We start from the raw sequence: 26,154 nt of genomic DNA on the forward strand, positions 1-26,154 counted from the left end.
GGTTGACCTGCTGCAACTGGATGAGGCGTCACCTGCAGCAGCTATGGTCTCTCCTGGCTGGAGACACGGAGGGATTTCATCTCACGCCAGATCAACTTCTAAACTGCCGGCTGAACTGACCATGGGCTTTAAATCTACCTGGAAATGCTCAGCCACAGCCCCTGCTCCTGATTAACCCAAAGAAACCACTCACTCAGTACAGGAAGAGGGGGTGAGCTGCCTTGGGTGGGTGTGGCCGCCCCATCACCAGAGGTGTCAAGCCAAGGGCATCTGGGTGTTTGGGTAGAAAAGTGGGCTGGCTGATCTCAGAGGTTTCTTTCTGTCTACCGTCCCACTCATGGTTCTTTATTATTCATTCTTAGGTCACTGACTGAACATCTATTAAGTCCCTCTTGTGTGCATATAAATGAAGAGCAAAGAGGGGCAGGACCCTGTGGTGGAGGGACCCACAGAGCAACTGCATGTGGTGGTGGAGGGGGTAGAAATCCAGTGTGAAGAGGCCACAAAGGAGATGGGCAGGGGCCTTTGGGACAGCGGGTGGAGGAGTCACATGGAGGCTGGGAGGGTAGACATAGGAAGTTGTTTAGGAATGGGAGTTACACCCAGATGTGGCACCTACTGGGCAATTTGACCAGAGGGAAGGCAGAGCCTGCCTGGGAAGAGCTTTCAGTCCTGGGAGAGACAGGAGAAATCTCTCCCCCATCTCACATGCATGCACATGTATATACACACATGCTCATTCAAGTCCTCATGGCACAAAAGGACACTGCTTATTTTTTTTTTAATTGTTTTTTCTTTTTACTTGAAAGTAAAGGCAAGGAGATCCGACCAGTCCATTCTGAAGGAGATCAGCCCTGGGATTTCTTTGGAAGGAATGATGCTAAAGCTGAAACTCCAGTACTTTGGCCACCTCATGCGAAGAGTTGACTCATTGGAAAACACTCTGATGCTGGGAGGGATTGGGGGCAGGAGAAGGGGACGACAGAGGATGAGATGGCTGGATGGCATCACTGACTCGATGGACGTGAGTCTGAATGAATTCCAGGAGCTGGTGATGGACAGGGAAGCCTGGTGTGCTGTGATTCATGGGGTCGCAAAGAGTCGGACACGAATGAGCGACTGAACTGAACTGAACTGAAAGGCACACCAGGAAAAAAAAAAAATCACACAACATAGCAACATATAGATGAAAAAGTGAAAGTCTCCTATTATCTCAATTATCAGCCCCCTCCCAGAGAAAACCACCACTGATCTTCTTCCAGACCTTTCCCTCTGTACCTATGTATGTTCATGTGCGCATGCACACACACACACACACACACACACACACACACACACACACACACACACGGCTATTTGTTTAATGAGATTATATTAAACACATGGTTCTGTGACTTGTTTTCACTTTGTAACTTGTTTTCACTTTTGTATCACAAACATCCTTTCATAGCAGTTGGTACACACAGATCTACCTCATTTTTTTTAACAGCTATGAAGATTCAGTAGCAGAGTCTAGTTTATTTCACCCTATTGATAGACATTAAGGCTCTTGCTATTTTTTTTCTAACAATTGCAAACTAAGCCGCAGGGATGTGAACATAACTTTCAGTGTTACCTACCCTTGTAGATATACTTGGAATTGCAAGATGTTTTTGTATCACTGTGTAAGTTTTTTTATGAAATGTCCTTAGAAGTGTGTGCTGGTTAAATATTAATAGATCCTGCCAGCTGGCCTGTCAGGAACAGGCTGGGCCCCTTGCTCCCTGCCATATTCATAGTATAGTACCTGTTTCCCTGTATTCTCTTCAACACTGGGCATTATTGGTCTTTTCTATTTTTTGCCAATCTAATGAGCAAGAAAAAAAAGACAAAAGGTGCTTCTCACTGTTGTCACCTCTGTCCTTGTTTTCTAAGTAAGCAGTGCAGGAAGGCTGAGTGAGCTGCTGGAGAAGCCAGGACAGCAGCCTGGCCCTCCCTGGCTGAACAGAAAGTGTTAGTGGCTCAGTCGTGTCTGTGCCTGACTCTTTGCAACTCCATGGACTGTAGCCCACCAGACTCCTCTGTCCATAGAATTCTCCAGGCAATGATACTGGAGGGTGTAGCCATTCCCTTCTCCAGGGGATTGAACCCAGGTTTCCTGCACTGCAGACAGATTCTTTACCATCTGAGCCACCAGGGAAGCCCAGAACTCTGACCCTTAAGACTTCCTGAGAGACCCTGGGCAGACTGCCCACTGCACCAGCCTCAATCATCCGAGGTGTGTCCCAGTCAGAGCTGATGGGGACTTCGGGGACCTGAGCAAGTAGGGCTTCCTGAGGCCGAGACCCCGACAAAGCAACACCAACCTGGGCTCACAAAGGCCTCTCAAAAAGCCTCTCTCCAAGGAGGTGTGACCCCAGTGGATCATCTCTGATACCCCTGAGCTGAGGCCAGTCCACCCAGCAGTCAAGGATAGGCTCCACTGCTCCCCCAGTGCCTGCAAGGCTGGCCCTCCCAGCACTTCTCAGAACAGACAAGCCCAAGTGACTCAGCAAGGCCCGTGGTCCCTGGTCCGAGACAGGCCATGACTCACAAATTGCGAGTCTTCGTCCGAGCAGGCTTTGCCAGCCTGTGAGGCTGCAACGCTGGCAGGGAGCTAGAGAGTTCTGGGCTCGGGGCAATGGGGAAAGAAAGAAAGGTCCTGACAGAAGCAGCAGACCAGCACTCCTACAGCTTCCCTCCCCACCAGCCAATGGGAGGGAGGCTCGCAAGCTCCCAGGCCACAGAGCCAAGGCCCAGTTTCAGGGGTGCAAGGCCAGGTAGAAGGCTTGGACGTGCTTAGACCCAGGTCTTCCCCAGCTCCAGACAAGAAGGAAACTGGCTGGCGTCAGAGTCTAGTGGAGTTTCAAAGCCTCCATCTTCCAACTGAAACTCCAGCAGAGTCCAGTGCCAGGGCGTCTGCCACGTGCAGTGGGTGTTGGGCCCTGGGAGGGGCTCCCCAATCCTCCAAGACATGCCCCACACCCGGCGCCTAAGCCGCCGTGCTCACAGTCACCAGACGGGACTCCTGAGCATCTGCACATTCCCCAAGCCGTTTTAGCATGCAAGGGCTTCCAGAGTTTTCAGGGACCTGGGTGATTCTTCTGTTCTAGAATAGTGAAGCCAGACACACTGCACCCCCACCCCCAACCCTGCCCCACACACTGTGCCTTTTAGTTCAAAGGCAGATTCTCAGAAACAGCAAACAGTAAATGCTACCCAGGCTACCCAAGTTGGATGTCTTATTTATTTTCTTTTGTTATACATGTTTGATTGTGTGGCTGAAGGTGACGCAGAAAGGCACGGGCAGCAAGGAAGAAGGGCCAAAGCCAGGCCTGGGCAGAGGCCCAGGGAGACTGTGCGTCTCCTGTAGGAGCAATCACACCCCCACCAGGGCTCCATCCTTCACTCTCTGGCTCAGGAAATCTACAGGCCTCCCTGAAACCTCCATGCCCTCCAGTGCCCAAGTTATACCACCAAGAGCCCTACTGGCAATGACTTGTTTACACGCCAGGCTGCTGGCCTCCAGAACTGCGTCAGACAGGCTGAACATTGACTGTAATGAGCAGGCACTGGGCACAATGAAGCCAAGGCTAAGATTAATGAGGGACAGATGCTTTTTTTTTTTTTGCCTTGGCAGCTGAAAACTTGGCAGCTGTGCCATTTCTGAAGACCCGATAATAGTAATGGTCCCCATACACTGAGTGGCAACCGTGCTCCAGTTACCATGCCAGTGCAACTCACACACGTGATCTCAGCCTCAGCCACCCACCCACCCACCAATGCTAAGAGCCCAAGTCCCCAATTCCTGGCACTAGGGACGCACTCGCTCAGGAAATATCGTTGCATGAATAGCAAACTGGACACAGATAAAGAAATCAGAGTTCTCCACCAAGGTACTCTTTCCAAATTTTCTTTCCTAGAATCATTTTTGTTTTCAAGATTGTAAACAGACACATTTTGCTTTATTCATTTTAATTTTGAAGCATTTCGAACACATGGAAAAGTATAGAAAAAATATGATACACCAAACTCCTTTTTTTTGGCTGTGGTCTTTGCTGCTGCACTCGGGCTTTCTCTAATTGTGGTCAGTAGGGGCTACTCTTCGTTGTGGTGCTAGGGCTTCTCATTGCAGTGGCTTCTCTTGTTGCAGAGCTCTAGTCACTTGCGCTCAGTAGCTGCGGCTTGTGGGGTCTAGAGCACCGGCTCGGTAGTCATGACACAGGGGCTTAGTTGCTCCTAGGCATGTGGAATCTTCCTGGACCAGGGATAGAACTCATGTCCCCTGCATTGGCAGGTGGATTCCTACCCACTTTGCCACCAGGGAAGTTCTCAAACTCTATTTTTAAAACAGCAAATAATTTATAGATGCAACATTCAGGATAGGGCTTAAGACAAGGAATAGGCAAGGGGAACACAGGTAGCAAAATCATGTTGGAGCCGTCACCAGGCTCAGTTTCCATTTTTAAATTATAATTCCTAGGCAAGGAGATCCAACCAGTCCATTCTGAAGGAGATCAGCCCTGGGATTTCTTTGGAAGGAATGATGCTAAAGCTGAAACTCCAGTACTTTGGCCACCTCATGCGAAGAGTTGACTCATTGGAAAAGACTCTGATGCTGGGAGGGATTGGGGGCAGGAGAAGGGGACGACAGAGGATGAGATGGCTGGATGGCATCACTGACTCGATGGACGTGAGTCTGGGTGAACTCTGGGAGTTGGTGATGGACAGGGAGGCCTGGCGTGCTGCGATTCATGGGGTTGCAAAGAGTTGGACACGACTGAGTGACTGAACTGAACTGAACTGAACTGAAGACACATATGCAACATATCTGTTGCATAAATCACATAAAATACAGAAACTTTAAAAAAAGAAAACCATATAATATATATTACAAATAAGATTTGGCATCCAGATTTAACAAGTAAGATTTGATTTGCTTCAGACCTTCTTTCTCTTTCTGTCCTTTAAGAAATAAACTTACACGTGTGACTAAAGCCTATCCTCCATCTTGTTTCCCATCTTTCCTCCTGGAGACAACAGTTTGTACACTGTACATGTCATCATTTGTACATGAATTTGTATACATTGACCTTACATCCAGCCATCTTACTGAACTCTTTCTTCAAACAGTTTACCTGTAGATTTCCTTGAATTTTTTTTGTAGACAATCATGTCATCTGCACATAAAATGGCAATTTTTTCTTCCATTGTAAATTTTATTATTTTTTTTTTGGTCTCACTCTGCTGGCTAAAACATGTAGTACAAAGTTGAATGGTATCGGCGATAGCAGGTGGATTTCTCCCATGAGTTTAAAGGAAATGCCTCAAATATTTTGCCACCAAGGATATTGTTTGGGAGAAGACAATGGCAACCCACTCCAGTACTCTTGCCTGGAAAATCCCATGGATGGAGGAGCCTGGTAGGCTGCAGTCCATGGGGTCGCTAAGAGTCGGACACGATTGAGTGACTTCACTTTCACTTTCATGCATTGGAGGAGGAAATGGCAACCCACTCCAGTGTTCTTGCCTGGAGAATCCCAGAAACGGGGCATCCTGGTGGGCTGCCGTCTATGGGGTCACACAGAGTCGGACATGACTGAAGCGACTTAGCAGCAGCAGCAGCAGCAAGGATATTGTTTGCTGTTGGTATTTGCTAGACAGCCTTTATCAGGTTCAGGAAGTTTCCATCAATTCTGAATTGGTCAAGAGTTTTTATAATAAGTGAAGTTAAGTGTTTATAGAGTGCTTTTTCTGTTTGCATCTATTGAGATTATTATGTGAGTTTTCTTCTTCTCTGTTGTTGTTGTTCAGCCGCTCAGCCATGTCTGACTCTTGGTGACCCCAGGGACTGCAGCACGCCAGGCTTCCCTGTCCTTCACCATCTCCTGGAGCTTGCTCAAACTCATGTCCCAATGATGTCAGTGATGCCATCCAACCATATTGTCCTCTGTCGTCCCCTTCTCCTGCCTTCAATCTTTCCCAGCATCAGAGTCTTTTCCAATGAGTTGGCTCTTCACATCAGGTGGCCGAAGTATTGGACTTGCTTTAACATCAGTCTTTCCAGTGAATATTCAGGGTTGATTTCCTTTAGGATTGACTGGTTTAATCTCCTTGCAGCACTTAATTTGGTAAGTTACTTTGGATTTTCTCATTTTAAACTGTTATTTTATAACTGCTAAGTCAATTTTATATATATATATATATATATATATATATATATATATATATTCAGCTTGCTAGTATTTGATTTATGATTTTTGCCTTTCTCTTCATAACTGAAGAGAGCTTCCCTGGTGGCTCAGACGGTAAAGCATCTGTCTGCAATGCAGGAGACCCGGGTTCGATTCCTGGGTCGGGAAGATCCCCTGGAGAAGGAAATGGCAATACACTCCAGCCTGGAAAATCCCATGGACGGAGGAGCCTGATAGGCTACAGTCCATGGGGTCGCAAAGAGTCGGACACGACTGAACGACTTCACTTCTTCACTTCATAACTGAGATTGGCCTATAATTTTCTTTTCTCATATTGTCATTAACCAGCTTGCATATTAAGATTACACTAACCTCATAAAGTTAATTACAAGATGTCTCTTTTTCCATTTTCTGAAAGTCTGAATAAAAAAAATATCTGTTTCTTGAATAATTTGGCAAAAATCACCCATAAAACTATCTGGGTTGTGCTTCAATGTGTTGGAGGGTGGTTTCTTTTTTAAAAAAAGAAATTTTAATTTTGCAATAAGTCTTCTTTTATTTGTTTTTGGTCACACTATGCGTGGCATGTAGAATCTTAGTTCCCCAACCAGGGATCAAAGCTGTGCCCCTTGCATTGGAAGCATGGAGTCTTAACTACTGGACTGCCAGGGAATAAGTTTTGATTTACAGAAAAGTTTTGCAAAGATAGCAAAGAGGTTTCCCCTATATATCTCGCCTAGATTTCCCTAATGTTAATATAAGGGTTCAAAACCATAGTACATTTGTCAAAATAAGAAACTAACATTGATACATCATTATTAACTAAACTCCAGACTTTACTAAGATTTCACCAGTTTTTCCACCATGTCCTTCTTCTGTTCCAGCATCCAGTGTGGACTACCACATAATATTTAGGGAGGGTTGATTTTTATGTTTCCTTTACAGTTTTGGTTGATTGCTATAGAAACAAGCCCTCAATGAATGCCAACCCTGTATTCTTACCAACATACAATCCCTCCCACAGAGACTTGCTTTGGCCATGATTTGTTATATCTGGCCAATGAGACACAGAAAAGTGTGACACAGGCAGAGGCTTGCAGATACTTGTGCACTGGGTCTTGCCCATTTACTGCTTGCTAAGACTCCCTCAGCTAACATGAGAAACAGAACAACCTGAGCCAGTATCAACTGCGCTCTAGTTGTGGCATGCGGGGTCCAGAGCGCCTGGGCTCCAGAGCCACTCAGCACGTGCGATCTAAGTTCCCTGACCAGGGATCCACTCCACATTCCCTGCATTGCAAGGGAGATTCTTAACTGCTGGACCACCACAGAACTCTCGATCAAATTTTCTTATCTTTAATTTCCTTATCACATTAGAAACTACACCGTTTCTTATACTTTCAGTAGCTATAGTTACAACTTTTTACACACATACTGCTTTAATACAACCTAAATATAAAACATTAACCTGACGCCAGAGCTAGATCCTCTGACCCAGGCCGTACAGTGGTAAAGAATCCGCCTGCCAGTGCAGGAGATGCAAGAGACTCAGGTTTGATCCCTAGATCAGGAAGATCCCCTGGAAGAGGAAATTGCACCCCCCTCGAGTATTCTTGCCTGGAAAAGTTCATGGACAGTGGAGCCTGACAGGCTACATACCATGTGGTCGCAAAAGAGTGGGACAGGACTGAGTGAGCACACAGGCATGTACACAGAAGCAGATCAAGGTTTTATGGGATCTGCACTTTATTCAATTTAGGAGTCTTATTTAAGGGAAAAAAAGTGAGATAATTAGTCCTGCAGTTCATGCTTCCTTAGCTTCATGATAAATTCCCTTTCTACTCTTCTCTTTTCCAAAGTAACAGAAGAACCCTAGAATGCTTTATTCCAATCATCCTCTTCCATCTTACTAATTATTGTTGTATAGGACTTTTTGCCTTATTTTTAACCCTCTGCAATCAGTTTCCAGTGTTACTGTTGTTGCTTTTTACATACCAGGCTTATTTAGGTTTACCCAAACATATACTTTTTTTCCCCTCAGTGTTGCTTATTTCATTCACCCCTTACTTCAGGTATCAATTTCCTTCTTTCTGAGGAGCATCCTTTATGACTGCTTTCAATGGAGGCATCTAAGTGAAAAATCTTCTTCAGTCCTTTTTTGTTTGAAAAGTCCTTATTTTGCCCTCATTCTGAAGGACAAGTAGTTCAGCAGAGAATTTGCGGATGACTGTTTCCTTCTTCCAGCATTCTGAACAAAGCATTCTCACCTCCATTACTGATGTTTAATTATCATTTCTTTGTAGGGAATTTTTCTTTTTACTGTGGTTTCTCTTAGGATTTTCTCATTATCTCTGGTGTCGTGAATTGTCACTACAATGCAGTAAAATATAGGCAATTTATATTTTCTCTACCCAGGAATTACTGTGCCTCTCAATTGGAGGATTTTTGTATCCATCAGTTCCGGAAAATCAGTAGCTGTCAGCTCTTTGCATGTTGCTTCTTTCCCATTCCCTCAACTACATCGTCTTCTGAAATTCATATTAGAGGTATTTGACCTGCTTTTCTATCCTTTTCAATTTCTTGGTTTCTTTTTCTCATTTATTTCCAATCTTTTAAAAATCTCTATGCTGAATTGGTACCTTTGTCTAAAGTGAATTTAGAACAGAAAAAAGTTCTCTGGGAGGTAATTTTTCTGTTTTAGTGAAACCAAATTTTACTTAGCAGCAGTACCCCCAGGGGCCCCAGCAAAACTCTGCCCACACAGCCATCCCCCAGGTTTTACTGTGCTTTCAGAAGAAAACAAGGATGAATGTTAAAGAAGTCAGAAGCGTAGAATGACTTAGAGTAATAAACTGCCAAGTTAGAAACAAGAACATCAAAGATCACCGAAGCTAACTAGAGAAAAGGGAAATATTTTTTTTTAGTGTTCTCTAAACCTTATGGGGAAGACTGAGGGGCCCATTTCTATCACAGTAGCCATTTCAATTGGGCTCCAACCCTCTGAATACACCCCAAGATAACAAACCTCTCCTTGACACTTCTCCCCCATCATCCATGCCTGTTCTTTACCATGTGAGGGACCAGCCAGGAAGGGACTTATGGAGGTGGAGGGATGACCACACAAAGGTGGAGGGACTTTCCTACAGCTAGCTAGTCACCACATTTTAGGAAAAAAGCTGAACCCTGGACAAGTCCAAGTCCTGTAGAAGCCCCCTCCCATCACCGCAGGGCTCCTGAGTGGCATCAGAGAAAAGGATGAAAAAAAACAGAACCAGGACCTCTGGGAGACTATGGACTGGCGGTCATGTTCCTGCTATCTGACACTTTTCACACTTCTCATTTCTCCACCATTAAGGGTTTGGGTTGCCATTGAGGGTAGGGATGTTGCATGTTGGTGGTAGCAAGGAAACCCAGAATGCCTGGGTCCTGGCCACACCCGCAGGGATATCTGGCCTGCAGCAGGGGGAGCCCAAGGGAGCCTGTTCAGGAGGCTCTGCTCTGCACGCCACCCTCTCCCCATTTTCCACTCCCTGACTCCATGCATGGTCTGCAAATAGATTCTCACTATGGAAGGCCCAGTGTCTGGCTCTGCTCTGCCTCCTACCTACCAACCATCCCTTCTGAGGCACCAGCCCTCTCCTCTGTGAAATGAGGATAACAGTAATTACCTACTCACGCCTCAGAGCTGGAGGCCTGTTTTGAAAATCAAAGAGAAACACATATTGAAGTGCTGTGAGGCATGCTGTTCACATTTAGAAGTTATGGAGAAGCCTGACAAAATTGTGGGTTTTTTTTTAAAAAATATTTTTATTTATTTATTTGGCTCTGCCAGGTTGGGGCTTGTGGGATCTAGTTCCCTGACCAGGGATCAAACCCATATCCCCTACATTGGGAACACAGTGTCTTACCCACTGGACCACCTGGAAGTCCCCCAAAATTGTGTTTTAAATTCTTAGAACTGAAGTTTTATTTAAAGTTTATCTTAAATACATGATTATATGATAAATTATAACAAGTTTCAGAAAAGCCTAAGACAATAATAGTCATCCTTTGTCTCATGATCCAAAGAAAACCACCACTAATAATTTCTACCTTGCAGTTTTTGCCATACACATATATACTCTGTTGCCTTAATTCAATATCAAGAGGATTAGAGGGGTAGTAAATATTCTGTATCATCATTGCTAATGATTTGAAGTTAGGTATTTCCTCCAATAATATCTGATCCCTGGTAAACTAATTCATTAGTGAATATAAGCAAGCTCCAGAGCTGGATAGGACTTCGCTGGTGGCTCAGATAGTAAAGAATTTGCTTGCAATGCAGGAGATGCAGGTTTGATCCCTAGGTCGGGAAGGTCCCCTGGAGAAGGGAACAGCTACCCATTCCAATATACTTGCCTGGAGAATTCCATGGACAGAGGAGCCTAGCAGGCTACAGTCCATGGGGGTCACAAAGAGCTGAAAATGACTGTGTGACTAACACTTTCACACTGTCACAGCTGGGTGTGTTCAGTCTCCCAGTGCTAAACAACACTCCAGTGTGTTGTATGTACAGTCGTCTTTGCAGAGATCTATGATTATTTCAGAAATCTAAGATCATGACATCTGGGCCCATCACTTCATGGCAAATAGATAGGGAAACAGTGGAAACAGTGACAGACTTTATTTTGGGGGGCTCCAAAATGACTGCAGATGGTGACTGCAGCCATGAAATTAAAAGACGCTTGCTCCTTGGAAAAGAAGATATGACCAACCTGCTGCTGCTAAGTCACTTCAGTCGTGTCCGACTCTTAGCGACCCCATAGACATCAGCCCACCAGGCTCCTCCGTCCCTGGGATTCTCCAGGCAAGAACACTGGAGTGGGTTGCCATTTCCTTCTCCAGTGCATGAAAGTGAAAAGTGAAAGTGAAGTCACTCAGTCGTGTCCTACTCTTCTAGACCCCATGGACTGCAGCCTACCAGGCTCCTCCATCCATGGGATTTTCCAGGCAAGAGTACTGGAGTGGGTTGCCATTGCCTTCTCCAATGACCAACCTAGACAGCATATTAAAAAGCAAACACATTACTTTGCCAACAAAGCTCCGTCTAGTCAAAGCTATAGTTTTTCCAGTAGTCATGTATGGATGAGAGAGTTGGACTATAAAGAAAGCTGAGCACTGAAGAATTGATGCTTTTGAACTGTGGTGTTAGAGAAGACTCTTGAGAGTCCCTTGGACGGGAAGGAGATCCAACCAGTCCATCCTAAGGGAAATCAGTCCTGAATATTCATTGGAAGTACCAATGCTGAAGTTGAAATTCCAATATTTTGGCCTGATGCGAAGAACTGACTCACTGGAAAAGACCCTGATGCTGGAAAGGATTGAAGGCAAGAGAAGGGGATGACAGAGGATAAGATGGTTGGATGGCATCACCGACTCAGTGGACATGAGTTGAGTGAGCTCCAGGAATTGGTGATGGACAGGGAGGCCTGGTGTGCTGCAGTCCATGGGGTCACAAAGAGTTGGATAGGACTGAGTGACTGAACTGAAGTGAATGATTATTTTATTAGCAGCAATGGAGTTGCTAGATCAAAGGGTCTGCATAGTTTTTAAGCACTGATACAAACATGTTGCAAATAGCCAGTGGATTTTCACTGAAAACTGGGTGGATGCCCTGCCCCAGCGGACTCCTCAGTCCTGCCCAGCTGATTCCAATTTCCTCAGAGGAACCTGTGAGGGCTCCGACTGTGCGACCCTAAGTCCGAAGGAGGTATCTAACCCTGGAAGAGCTTTTGGAGTTGAGGAGGGAAGCTAAGCCTGTAGGCTACGGCCCTGGGACCCGGAGTCGAGTCCTCCAGAGGCCTCTGGTGGGACCTTTCTGGGGACAAATTTACAAAGGGCGCCCAGCGGGTGCTCCGGGGCGCATTCCCATGTAAAACACTAGCCCACTGCCAAGGTGCGGGCACAGCGGGAAGTGGCGCCGCGCTGGGGACCAGGGTTGCGAACTCGGCCACTTCAAAGCGCTCGGTTAGAGGGGCAGAGGAAGGGGCCTGCCTTGGAGACCCACAGAGGGAAGCCTCCAGAGGATGCGCTCCTTCCCACGGAGCCGGGAACTCACTTGTGGCCCTGTCGTGCCACCGCTATGCAGGGGGCCGGACGGCTTCCTCGCCCAGCCCCTGGGGTGGGGGTCCTCCGTGCCCCTGTCCCCATAACCCAGCTCAGGGACCCGACCCACAGACCCTCGATGCTCTCAGTCTGGAGCACTTTTGCTGCAAGGAGCGACTTGTGAACGCGGAAGACTGTCCCCACCCAGATCAAAAGTAACACCCTGAGCTTTTCCACCAAGCAGAATTCCCCCCAGCCTCGCTTTCGCTTTTTGGGTTAGGAGCGGGTATCTTGAGAGAAATGAGAAGTTAAGTTTTGAGTCTGAAAGGATGAAAAAACTCTCTCCCTCCCTACCCCGCCAGTTCCAGTATTACTGCAGAGTTTGCAAGAGAAGGCGGGTGGAGCGGTGGATGGGGGATGGGACCCTGGACAGAGCTTGCCTCTGCCCTGAGTGCACTCCGCCAGACCCCGGCTGCGCCCTGAGAGCGCGCATCCCGGGAAGCCGGAAGCCAGTTGGCCTCACCACACTCTTCTGTGCTGTCAGCCCCTTCCAGAGTATGCCCCGCTTAGGAGGCAGAGCTGCCCCAGGGCCCCTTTCATATCTGAGATTGTGTAGAGGTCGTTTCTGTGATGGGACCCAGCCCCTCACAGCTGCTGCACTAAATAGCTGAATAGCTGCCCTTAGGATCTAACCTCACATCCAAGGGATGTGAAGCCTGAGCCCATCTTGCAAATACGGTCTAAGATATTTGTTCATTTATTCAACAAGGATCTGTTAGACTCTTACCATATGCTAGATGCCAGGGTTACAAATCAGATAGAATATTCAAAACCTTAAACATAACCCAAGAGAGTGTGGCACACAGGCTCAACTGACATTCCTGCATGGGATGAGAACTGGGTCTAAACTCTGCCCCCATGAATAAGAGGGGTCTGGAGCAGCTCTCCTATTCCTCCCAGTGGATTTGGGGCATAGTGGCTGAGGCATCTTCCCCTTCTCCCTTCTGTTACCTTCAAACTGAACTCAGAGGAAGCTTCCTTCTGATGAGCCAGACTGCTGATGCTCAGAGACAACATACTTGGGGTCAAAGAGCAAGGAACCTGGTGAGCTACAGGATATCAAAGTCTAGCTCTGGGAGAAGGTATGGGCCAAATGCCCATAGGGGTCTGACTGTCAACTTGCAACTTGACCACCCTTAAGCACAGAAGTGTCCTCTTCAAACAGTTACCAGGAAGGTCGGAGAAGGGTGATGCTTTTCAGTTCCTAGGGTCCAGGTGCCTGGTCTCCCCACTCCCACCCCAGAGAGGCTCTCCCTCAACCACAGTGTGACCCCCCTGCAGTCCATCTGGGAACAAAGAGCGCCTTGGGGTCCTGAAACCTCAAGACCTTTAGAAGACCCTCTCTGGGGATGTGGTCTCCAGTTGTTTCTTTTATGAAAACCCCAGAGCACTTCCCAATCAGGCTGTGTAAACAGCTCACTCAGTCTCAGCTCTTCATTAGACTCTGCAGGGAAGAATGGGGTGAGGTCAAGAGTGTGTGTGTAGGGGGGTGGTACCCAGAAAAGTCTGGTGCTGCAGGCTGTGTCTAGTCAAGAGGCCCTGGAGCTCACAGCCCCAGCTGGAACATCTGCCCAACAGCCTTGCTTGCCAGACCTCTGGACCCATTACCAGAGCCCTGAAGGGCCCTGCCTCCCAGAGGGATGCTGGGTAGAAAACCTACTTCCTAGGAGAGGGAGGGGCCCAGAGTGAATTCTTCCTGAACATTGTTTCCAAGGGGGAGATGACTCTTCAAGTAAGTGAGTAGAGGCTGAGAAGCCAACCATCTTGAGGCAATGATTCTCAAATTAGGGTTCCTAAACCAGCAGCCTCACCTGGGAACTTGTTAGAAATGCAGATTCTCAGGTCCATCCAAGACCACCTGAATCAGAAACTCTGGGGGTCTGGCCCAGCAATCCCAGAAATCTGTATCTTTAAAAGCTTTTCCGGTGATTCTCATGCACAGGAAAGTTTAAGCATCACTGTTCTGGGCTAAAGAAGATACTATTTCACCTTTTACTTGAATACCTCCTCTGACGGAGACCTCACCACCAATTAAGACAGATAGCCTTGCTTTGAGCTAGACTGAGAGTCCCCTACAAGGATCTGCTTGTGATAGTGAAATCTGTAAACAATGTAAATGAATGTTCATCAGGGAAAGAATGAGTAAATAACCCAAAGGAATATATACTTTGGAATACTATGGAGTCATTAAAAAGGAACATTGTAAGACTGCATATATTGATATGCAAAGATTTCCAAGATGTACCATTAAGTAAAAAAGGAAGTTGGTAAATAAAACAAAGGACTCAGACTTATGTTTTTTAAAAAAGGACATGCAGTCACTAGAGAAAACAGTGTGGAGGTCCCTCAAAAACTAAAAATAGACTTGCTGTATGATGCAGCAATGCTCCTCCTAGGCATATCCAGAGAAGCTATGATAAGAGACGAATGGACAAGGAAGATGAGGCACATATACAACAGAATGTTACTGAGACATACAGAAGAATGAAACAATGCCATTTGTGCAACATGGATGGACATAGAGATTATCTTACTAGTTAAGTCAGACAGAGAAAGACAAAGATATAAGTATGACATCACTTATATGTGGAGCCTAAAATAGGATACAAATTAGCTTATTTACAAAATAGAAATAGATTCACAGATGTAGAAAATAAACTTATGGTTATCAAAGGGAAAGAGGATGCAGGAAGGATAAATTAGAAGCTTGGGATTAACAGATACACATTACTGTATAGAAAATAAACAATAAGGACCTACTGTATAGCACAGGGAACTATATGCAATATCCTGCAATAAACCATAATGGAAAAGAATATGAAAAATAATATATATGTATAACTAAATCACTTGTTATACACCAAAAACTGACACAACATTGTGAATTAACTCTATTTCAATAAAAAAAAAAAAACCTAAAAAACCATCCAACATACACCAAACAAAATTATCTGTCTGTGTATTTATACACATATAAATGAAAATGAATTGAAAAAGACTGATACCCTCTAGGGAGGGGCGTGGAATGCGAGAACTCTAGTTCTAACCATACTGTTTCTTTTCTTTTCCAATATCTGTTAATTAGGAAGAATGAATCATTAAGTCAATTTAAAAGAATGAATAAAAACTTTGAAGTTAATCTGATTTGAGAAAGGAAATTAACTCCAGAGGCAAGCATACTGAGCTGGGGGTGTCCTGTAAGCTGGTGTCAGCACAGAGCCTGGGTATACATCAGATGCCAGAGGTCCCACCCTGGCTCACAGTCACCAGGGCACCTGGAAGAGAAGGAAGAAGTGCTGGATCATGCAAGTGGAGGGCACGAGGTTTGCTGCCCAAGGGACTGCTGGTTAGGCCTGGTCAACCTACCTGTAAGGCGTCTGTAGCAACCTTAACCCCAACCACTTAGCAGTGGGAGAACTATTGGCTCCTCTTTCTCAAGAAACCTGCAGAAGAACAATGCTTTCTCCACCCTGCAAAGAATCGTGGGCCATGGAGGGAATGCCAAGCAGGTGAACAAAGATTTGGTGTGAGATAGTCTTCACACGTGCTGTCCACTGCCCAAGGCTCATTTCCCATGGAAACCTAGACAGAGCTAAGGGCGCCCTCATGGGCGGGTCCCTGCCTCTCCTCTAGATCCCCTGTAACCTTGCTCAATCAAGCAGCGCCCCCCCTCTGCCTTTCAACAGGCCCCAGGACCTTCTCATACACAGTTTTCTAGGCCTACTGCGCTCTCTCCCCAAACCCCCACTCGCCCAGATAACTCCATCACTTGCTTCAGATCTCTGCTGAACACCCGCTTCTCAGGGAGGCCTTCCTGAGTCCCTCAGACCGGGTCATTTCCTGCTGAGGTCAGCCTCATTTTCATCTCGGACATTTCCTTTGTACGCAGCACATGTTACCATGATGTTTATGTATGTCTCATGCTTGTGCAATGTCTGTCTCCCCATCTCCCCTCCTGGCCCCTGAGCCCCGTGTGAGCAGGGTAGAGTCGCTTTGGCTCACTGCTCTCTCCCCAGCACCCAGCACAACCTGGTACCCAGTGGGATTCAGGTCCAAGGAGGAGCTGTGTTGTGGGGGAGGGATTCCAGACCCAGGCTGGGAGTTCTTGCAGCATGGCAGTCTTCAAAGGATTCAAGACATGGCCTTTCCTCCATGGTGGCCATGTACGTTCATTCCTGAGGCAGAGGGCTGGACCAGATGGCCTCTACAGGGCACCATCCCATCCAAAGCCCCAGGCCACTAGGTGCAGGAGGCTGAAAGGGCAAGAGAGACAAGAACCTGACCCTCTGGGAGCTGAATCAGGTTGTTTTTTGTTTTTTGTTTTTTAAATGCAGTTTCCTTGCTCTTAGCCCAATTTGGGTCTGTGTGGGTACCTAACAATTCTAGGGGGAGGTTTGACTTAATGACCAGATAATAATTATTACTAATTAGCACTACCCTCATGAATAAACACATAAAGTGTTTCTCCTTTTAAGAGATTAAACATTCATCCTTAAACCTCCTTACTCCCAATTGTCCCGCAAAGTCTTCCTTCCCTGACACAGGAGGAAAAAACTTTACCACCACCTGGTCTAAAAAAACACACACACACAAAACCTGTAACTCCTCTCAACAAGGTGAGCATCTAGCACGTGTCAGACACAGCCTCAACCCTCACAGAGCTTAGCCCTCATGAGAGGGAGATGTGTGGCCCAGCCCCATGTGCCTGGGGCCTGTCCTCCCCACACTTGGATCAGTCCACTTCCCACCACAGTGGGAGGCCCACAGACCCCCATCATCATCATCACCATCATCAGCAAGACATATGGCACTAACCATGTGTCCATGTCTGTTCATGGATATTCACTCATTTGATTTCCACAATAACCACAGAGAAGAGCTAGGCCTCCCTTTTGTCTTCCTAGCACCCATCCTACCCAGGAAGGCCCTTTTCTCTGGGAATCCAGGAATATTGTCTTCAGAACTTGGCAAAAAATACAATATAGTCATCTGAGTGTTCCAGCCTTGGCCACAGGTCAGATCTCCAGCTAAAGCCAGAGAAGGACACAAAAGGTATTCAATGTCCATAGAAATTCCCTCCAGAGAGAGACCCTTTCCCCCTGGCCCTAATTATCAGTGCCATGGGATGTGTTCCTTATAAAGCAAGCTGTATCAGGGAGCCTGGGGCAGGGGGCAAGGGAGAAGTGGGGAGTCGCTACCATGTGCCAGCTGTTTCTAGAATCAGGTCTCCTGAGATTATGAAGTGCACAGAGGAATGGCTATCCAGCACATACCTGCCTGCTCCATGTTGGACTCGCCTTGACCCAACAAGGCTGGGTTGGCTTGCACACACAGAGCCAAATGGGACCCCTGCCCTCAGAGGCTGGAAATACACATGGGTGATGCATGCAAAACCAAACTGCACACACATATGTGCACAGGAGAGAAATCAACTCGCTGTTCCACAGGAAAGGCGAAGGGGAATGGGTCGTGGGGAGGTGGATGGAAATTCAGCTAGAGGGTAGAAGTAGTTGCACTGGAAGGGAGAGAGCAGGGGCAGGCAGGGGCCTGCTCAGAACATTGTGCAAATCTCAGGAGGCCAGGAGGACTAAGGCTTGCTTAGGGAACCCCAAGCGGCTGAGTATTCTCAGCACAGAGAACGTCCTGGGAGCAGGATGCTTTCTGAGAGATGGGCCTTGTGGACCACAGAAGGGGCTCTAGATGTGCCACACAGGGTGTGCAAGGAGAGTGAGCAGAGAGGGTCCACTTGTGGTATGGTCCCTCAAATATCTAGAAAGGATGGCTCCGGCCACTGTGTGGTCTGTGGGTGGAATGGGGCCAGAGGAGACAGAGGAGAAAGTGATAGGATCACAGGGGCCTATCACTGTCGGCCTTTCCGACAGGGGCCGGAAAGGGAGCATCGCAGACAGGCTGGGGAGGAGGGGGTGGGTTTGGGAACATGGAGGAAGAAGGACCAATGCCCTCGCTGTCCACTCAGGGTGAGGAATGAGGGAACAGAGAAGCCAGAGCCGTGTCTCCAGCACATCTGGCCCAAGGGAGCAGGTGGAGGCTATTTGTTAAGCTGGGAACCTAGGAGGAACTGCATTTGTTTGGTGACACGCAGTACTACATTTCAATCTAGATCAGTTGAACAAAAATAAATGGAAGGCTTACTATGTGCCTGGCCAGGTGCTCCCTGGGTTTACAAAGCCGTAGATGAGCTGCGTCATTTTCACAGCCTACTGGCACAAAACCCTCTTCCAGGCCTTCCCAGGTAAAGAGGTGCTGGCTGAGGCATCTGCTGGTGCGGCCCACTGCTGCCTCAGACCTTCACCCCCAAGAAACCCTCTCCACAAGACAGCCCAGAGGCCAGAATAGAAGAGAGAAAGAAAGGCTGTTGTTGACACGAGAGGAAAAACCAGGCTTCCTGTTTGAACTCAGGCAGGTACTGGAAGCTGTGAGTAATGTTGAATCTTGGCCTGCCCCGAAGGCGAAGGCGGCCTGCGGTGGGGGCTTCTCACACTTTCTGTGAAGAGTGGCTTTGAATCACTCGCTGGCAGGGGACTTGGGGCCCGGCCTGGGCAGGCTGCATAGAAGGACCACTGCGTTGACAGGGGTAGGCGGCAGGGTGGGCAACATCCACTCTGCTCGGTGCGGTCAGTCACCCTCAAGAAGGACCCAACATCAGATGCCAAGGGCTTCTCAAGTCACAGTCACCAGTGGCCCTGGCTCCCACCCGCCAGACCATTCTCAGGCCCTTGGAGACTGGGACTGTTTCCTTTTTCTCTGCTTGAGGTTGGACCAGTGCATGACACATGGGGCCGGGGACACACTCTGACCGGGAATGCCGGCCTGCACTGTACCAACTCCCCATCAGACCTCGGGCAGGGCCCTCAGCCTGTCCCAGCCCCAGGCCTCTGTCGCTAACGGGACCTCGTGGTGAAATAAAAACTGTAAGACACCTGCAGAGGTAAAGCCCCAGATACTGGGCTAATGTCTTATCTCCCTGAAGCCTCATAACAATCTTCCTGGGTCATAGACAAGGAAAGCATGCTTTCCTAAATGTACATATTGTTCAGCTTTAGTGAGGTATAAAGTGTACACGTTTAAAGTGTACAATGGGGCTTCCCTGGTGGCTGAGTGGTAAAGAATCCGCTTGTGAATGCAGGAGACACAGGTTCGATCCCTGATGCGAGAAGACCCCACATGCCAAGGAGCAACTAAGCCTGGGCATCACAACTGCTGAGCCTGTGCTCTAGATCCCAGGGTCCGCAGCTACTGAAGCCTGAGTGCCCTAAAGCCTGTGCTCCACGACAAGAGAAGCCACTGCAGTGAGAAGGCCTCACACCTCGACTAGAGAGTAGCCCCTGCTCACCACAACTAGAGAAAAGCCTACACAGCAGTGAAGACCCAGCACAGCCAAAAATAAATCAATAGTCATAAAAATAAAGTGTACGATGAATTAGTTCTGACCTGTTTATACCCATATAATCAACAAGTATTCCCATCATCCCCCACAAAGATTCCTCATACCTCTTTATAATCCATTCCTCCCTCCTTCCACCCCAGCCCTAGGCACCCGCGGACATAGTCGCTGTTAATATAGATTCCTTTACATTTTCTAGAGTTTTATATAAGTCAAAACATACAATATGTTTTCTCTTTTATCGGGATTTCCTCATTCAGCATAATTATTGTGGGATTTATCCATGTTGTTACAGATAGCAATAGTTAACTACTTTTAATTGCTGAGTACTAGTCCATTGAATGGATGTACCACAATTTGTTAATCCATTCACTTTCTGGTAGATATTTGGGATGTTTCCAGTTTGGAGCTATTACAAAATAGGTTTGTTATAAACATTCATGCAAAAGTCATTGTATGCATATGTTCTCATTTCTCTGGGTAAATATCTAGAAGTAGAATGTCTGGATCATATAATAGGTGTATGTTTAACTTCTCAAGAAACTGTCAAGCTATTACCCAAAGTGGTTTTACAGTCCCCAGAAGCAATACAGTTGTTTCATTTTTTTTTGCCAACACCTAGCATAGTCAGTTTGGGATTTTTTTAAAACCATTTTGATGGATATGGTAGTGGTATCTCACTGTGGTTTTAAGTTGTACTTCCCTGACAACTGACGATGTTGAATATCTTTTCACATGCTTATCGGCCATTTGAATTTTTGTGTGTCAAGTGTCTAGACAAGTCTTAATATCTCTGAAATTGAGATATATCTTAAAGTTGATGGCTTAACATAGCTTAACTGGCCGGGAGGGGTTTTTTTCCTTTCTTGTTGGGACATAAAATAGGGTGCACCTTATGATGGGTGGAATCAGATTCACAAAATATATGAAGTCACTTGCCCCAAGTCACACAGTGGATAGGGGACAGAGTGTCCAAACTTGACCCTGTCTTTTAAATAGCACATTATTCTATATAGTTAAAAAAATCAGGAGCACATTTGTGGGCAATGTGAAAAAAAACACACTGGGCTACCCTACTGCCATCCTGTAACTTCTAGACCAGAGAGCACTGGAGCATCAGTAGCCTGGCCCTGTGGGGCCAGATGGACAGAAAGGCAGCCTCCAGGCTTACAGGCCCCCTCCACACACCAGGTGCCTTCACTCTGAGCCTTCAACTAGCGAGGGCTTCCCAAGGCCAACTACGTGCCCGGCAGGTGTGTGGAGCAGATGGTGCTGAAAAAAGGATACAACTTCTGACCTGCAAGGCTCAGAGCCCAGAGGAGGAGACAAGTGAGATCCATGGAACATACACTCAGTGAGGATGGAATGCTCAGAAGACAGAGGGGTGGTCCCCAGGTGCTTTGTGAAAGGTATAAAGAAGTCAGTGCTGCATGATGCCTACAATTGAGAGCATTTTACATCATAAGGTTCAAATCCAGGCTCCAGCCCCTTTCAGCTGGGTGACCTCAGGCATGCGGCTTGGGTCTCCTCTGAGCCCCAGTTTCCCCATCTGCAAATTGGGGGATAAATGATGTTGGTTGTGGGTATTTCTATTCCCATTTTATAGATGAGACAACAGAGAGGATTAAATAAGAAAGTGTATGCAGAGCACTTGGCTCAAAGGAGGGCTTTTTGGCGTGGGCTTTGAGGATAGCTAAGGATTTGACTTCAGGAGGAATGAGGTGATCCCAGTAGGGGAAGCCTGTGTGACCCAAGGCACATAGGAAAGGGGCCAGACTGGTGATTCCCCTGCCTCCACCCCGGAAAGGCCTTTGTAGCTGCCTTCCAGAGCATCTCCTAAAATGTTGCCAGATGTTCTATGTGGGTCTCAGTTTGTCTGATCCAGCCACTGGAGCTGCACATGATAAGGAGGCCCAGAGCGCCAGGCACTCTGAGCCAGATCTTGAAGCTCTGGCCCTTCTTCGTCCCTCCAGGATATCACATTAGGGATCCCTGACTGAAGGAGCTGCCCATGAGCCCTTCCAGAAATCTCCACACGTCTGCTCAGGTCCTGGCCAGCACCAGCTTGCCAGAGTACCTACGGCTAGCCACTTAACCTTTCTGCACCTCGATTTCTCCATCTCTCACGTGGGGTTGTGAAAATATGGCACGCCTGCTTGCCTACCCCACAGAGCTGTGGCCGAGATCAAATGAACTGCTAAAAGGTATGTGAAAGTGCTTCGAAACCTATAAGATGTTATGTTTATGCAAATTCAGGGTAATTCATAGAATCACAAATCACAGACTGTCATGCCTACTAAGGACCCTGATGTGCTTTCACCATGACACTTGTATTTTCCCAATGAAGCAACGGAGGCCCAGACAGGTAAAGTCACTCACCAAAAGTCACACAGCTGGTTAACCAGATTCAAGCCTCAGTTTGTATGATCCAAGCCATTTCTAATCCCTCTGCTTTGCATGCTGGGGATCTCTGGGATTCCTGGGAACAAGGCAAAGTGAAAAATGAAGTCAAGAGCCAGAAATGAAGTCAAGATGGTCTCTCCCAAGAGACTTGGGAAGCCACTGATTTTAGCCCAAAGCTTAGAAGCCTTTGAAAATGCCTGGATTTTGCAAACACAATTATGAGACCTCCACTGAGAAGCCCCTCTCTTGACCCTGTCACTTCAGACACTCTTACCTTATCTGGGGCTTGTGCTGGTCACCATATCGATGTCAGTCTTCTCCATGGGTTGGGAGATCAGATAATGGACATGAAGAATGCTTTGAAAAAAACCAAGCATTGTGACTTTCCCTGGTGATCCAGTGGCTGAAAATCTACACTCCCAATGCAGGGGCCTGGGTTCGATCATTGGTCAGGGAACTAGGTCCTACATACCACAACTAAAGATCCCATATGCCACAACGGAGACCCAGTGCTGCCAAATAAATCAATAAAAAAACACAACAACCATTGTTTACACAAGGGTCTATTCTGATTTTGAGGTAATGACTCCAGTGTGGGCAACCCTTAGTGAAAGTGTTGAAAGTGTTAGTTGCTCAGTCATGTCTGACTCTTCGCAGCCCCATGGAATTCTCCAGACATGAATACTGGAGTGGGTTGCCATTCCCTTCTCCAGGGGATCTTCCCAACCCAGGGTTTGAACCCGGGTCTCCTGCACTGCAGGCAGATTCTTTCCCATCTGAGCTACCAGGGAAAACCATGCATGGGAAGCCCTTGGTAGATTCCAAATACCGATGAGCAATCAAAAGAGCTTACACTCAACCATGTGAGATGCAGTGCCTGATGAGACTAGACCCTCAAGACTCCCCCAGGAGACCTCCGACATTCCCACGCTCTCCAGGCCAATTAACATCAGCCTCATGGAGCCTTTTCCTTTAAGGAAAACTGATGGACCTGAATGCAGAGTCTTGGCAACTGTTGCCAAGCAGAACCAGCTCTTTCTAGGACGTGGCCCAGCATTTTCTCCTCTTCCGATCGACGCCTGCTTCTTCTTTTTTTTTTTCTTTGCAAAATCTTCAATACAGGCAGCAGAGAGGAGAATTTCACAGACTCAGCACATTCCTATCCCACTTCTCATAAGTTCGGGCGCCTGATTTTCTCTTGTGACGCGCATCCTATTGGTGAGCACGAGGTACAGTGAGTGGTTTTGAAGGCAGTTCCTTATCATGGAGCGTTATCTGGGCCATCAAAGTACACATTGAGAAAAAAGCAGTTTCAACATCAGACTTGAAGGGGTGACTGTTAAAAGGAAGAGCCGGGACAAAACGACCACAGCTTTTATCGCACATTATGAGGGCGGCATGCGGTGGGAATACTATATTTTGGGCCTGCTGCTGAGAATGCCTTCATGGCCTTTGAACAGAAAACAATTCGTGCTGTGGAAATTGTCGGTAATTGTCTTTACCTACAGTTTCAGAGGGCGCACACCGGGCCTTGCGGTTGTGGGCGCCGTTTCATGCCGGGGTTCGCGTCCCCAGCTCTGCTTGGCACAAAGCGAGTGGAACAGATCAGGGCCTCAGATCTGCGCGCACCTGTGGTTGCAGCGAGGCAAGGATTGCCGCGAGATAAGGCAACAATGGAAAGTTTTCTCACCTGAAAGGTCTGCGGAAGAGCCCCCTACCCCCCTCACAGGCCTGGGTGCACTGGGGGGAGACTCATCTGCTCCCAGAAATTACAAGTGTGGAGGAAGTCAGTCCCCAGAGCCCGCCTCTCCCACCTAGGAACCCCAACCCCACACTTTTCATTTTCTCCTATACCTCCCTTTAAAAGAGCAAACAGAACTTTGAAGATCAGAGATTTTTTTTTTCTTCAAAAATGATGCATGTTCTAAAGATTGTCCTTGGTTCACAGTGAACCCAGGGTCCCCCCAAGGCATCCCTCAGAGAAAACTGAAGTTGCCAGGGCAGACCTGCTATCAGAGGTCACCCGAAGGCCATCCTCAGAGGTCCTCTGACCCATCCACTCAAAAACTGAGGGAGGAAGTCCAGGCAGCTCTGGCGTACCTTAACCTGGTGAGGGACCAGGTAGGACCACTCAGAGCCAGGAAAGTTGTGCCTGTCCATCCAGGGCCCAGGGCTGGGTTGTGCCTGTCCATCCGGGGCCCAAGGCTGGGCTAGGCCCAGAGTAGACAGGGGCTACTAAGAAGGGGCCCTGCAGCCCCCTGGGCTTCAGAGCCCTCTGGGAATCAGGGATTCCCCCCTCACCTGTGATGCCGTCAGCATGAGGGAAGGCCTGGGCCTGAGCCAGCCTAGGGTGGGACAAGTGGGAAGGGGTTGACCGCTCACTCACGGGTGGGGATTAGGTGGGGAGAGAAGAGGGAGAGATGTTTCAGGGCCCTGAGGACAAAGTGCGATGGAGAGGAGAGGGCAGTGAGTGCTGTGTTCAGTCGTCAAACGTCCTGGTTTTGTCTTCTTAGTGGTTTTGGTTTTTGTTTGGCGGCACTGCGCAGCACATAAAATCTCAGTTCCCTGACTGGGGATTGAACACATGCCCCTGCAGTGGAATCACAGAGTTTTACTCACTCTGCGGGTAGACTGCCAGGGAATTCCCTCTTAGGCTTTTTTAAAATGTATTTATTTGACTGTACTGGGTCTTGGTTGTGGCATAGGGGATCTAGTTCCCTGACCAGGGATCAAACCCGGGCTCCCTGTATTAGGAGCACAGAGTCTTAGCCACTGGACTACCAGGGAAGTCCCCATCTTAGACTTTTTTATCGTGAAAAATAGCCTATTCAGAAAGTCCATAAAACATAATCCTGTACAGCTTAATGAATGATTGGAGAGAACACTCTTGTACCCAGCAAGAACATGGACTGCTGCCTGGAATCTCCTTGCCTCATCTAACCACCAAACTTCTCACTAAAAGTTACCATTAGCCCAACCTCCAGGGTAACCCCTTCCAACTTAGTTTTATCTCCAACACCACCAAGTAGTTTTACCTGGTTTGGGACCATGTATGAATGGAGTCCATCATTTGTATTCTTTCACTCAACACCATGTGCTTAAGATCCATCCATGTTGTCGTGAGGAGCTTCGGTTCATTCATCTTCACTGCAGCCAGCTTCCTGGGCTGTTTGCTGCCCTGCCTCTCAGTTTGCAAGAAGCAGTGGCTGGGGGAGGCGCAGAGATCCTGCTCCCCCGAACCAGCCTGGGGCACCAGGCCTCCCACAGGCCATGGGGCTTTGCTCAGACTCGGTTGTCTCCAGCTGGCTTTGCTCCATGGGGACATGCGAGTACAAAGAGAGCGTGCTCCCACACAGCTTCCCCCACAGAGCTCCACGTGCAGGCACGCCAGAGGCTCCGAGCACTCAGAGTGGAGGCTCACCCCAGCCTCAGCATGGACGCCTGGCAAGGGCAGTGATCCATGGCTGCCTTGCCATCTCTCAAATCCAGCTGGGCCTTGGAAACAAACAATAAACCCAGGAACATCCCAAATGAGAAGCAGGTGGCTTCCTGGGACCAGATTTCTTAACATTGGTTTACCCCTTCTTCAATGTGGTTCCCATTTGAAGGAGTCTAAGCCTTTGGAGCCTATAACCCATATGAAAAATGATATAAATTATAGTTCACCATCCCAGCCTGGCTGTTTGGGATGTTGGCATAAACATTAAGGAAGGGCCACCCTGATTATAAGGTAGGGGCCCTGGAGAGAGGTGGGGTGGGCTGGGCAGCCCCCCAACAGTCTCTCTGCTCCCCTCTGGGTATGGGGAGTAGCCAGTTCACCTCTCCCTGTCACCATTGAAAATGAGGCTCAACAGAACTTAGTGAGGCAGGCTCCAAGCAATGGGAGTGCAGAGAGGCCCCCTCCCATCTTGTCAAGCCCCTGCCCCCACCGCGTGTCTCCCATCATTCCCTATGTTCAGGGCCAGTGAGTTTCCACCTCCTAACTTTCGC

The 26,154-nt window shown here is 47.6% G+C and overlaps 1 protein-coding gene across 1 annotated transcript in view; it reads right to left on the reverse strand.

Annotated features, from left to right (window-relative positions):
* Positions 1–25,791, reverse strand: part of VDAC1 (voltage dependent anion channel 1) — a 79,858-nt gene extending 54,067 nt beyond the window's left edge. Inside the window, exons 1-3 of the mRNA XM_086411599.1 lie at positions 25,200–25,791; positions 22,439–22,521; positions 22,141–22,240 (exon numbers count right to left, since the gene is read on the reverse strand). The gene's annotated coding sequence lies outside the window, so the exon portion shown is untranslated. The remainder of the gene's footprint in view (positions 1–22,140; positions 22,241–22,438; positions 22,522–25,199) is intronic.
* Positions 25,792–26,154: the final 363 nt, after the last annotated feature.

This window comes from Bos grunniens, chromosome 7 (genome assembly GCF_055505025.1).
Source record: "Bos grunniens cultivar Pamir isolate PY7600 chromosome 7, Bosgru_T2T1.0, whole genome shotgun sequence".
In the NCBI taxonomy this organism is placed as follows: Eukaryota; Metazoa; Chordata; class Mammalia; order Artiodactyla; family Bovidae; genus Bos; species Bos grunniens.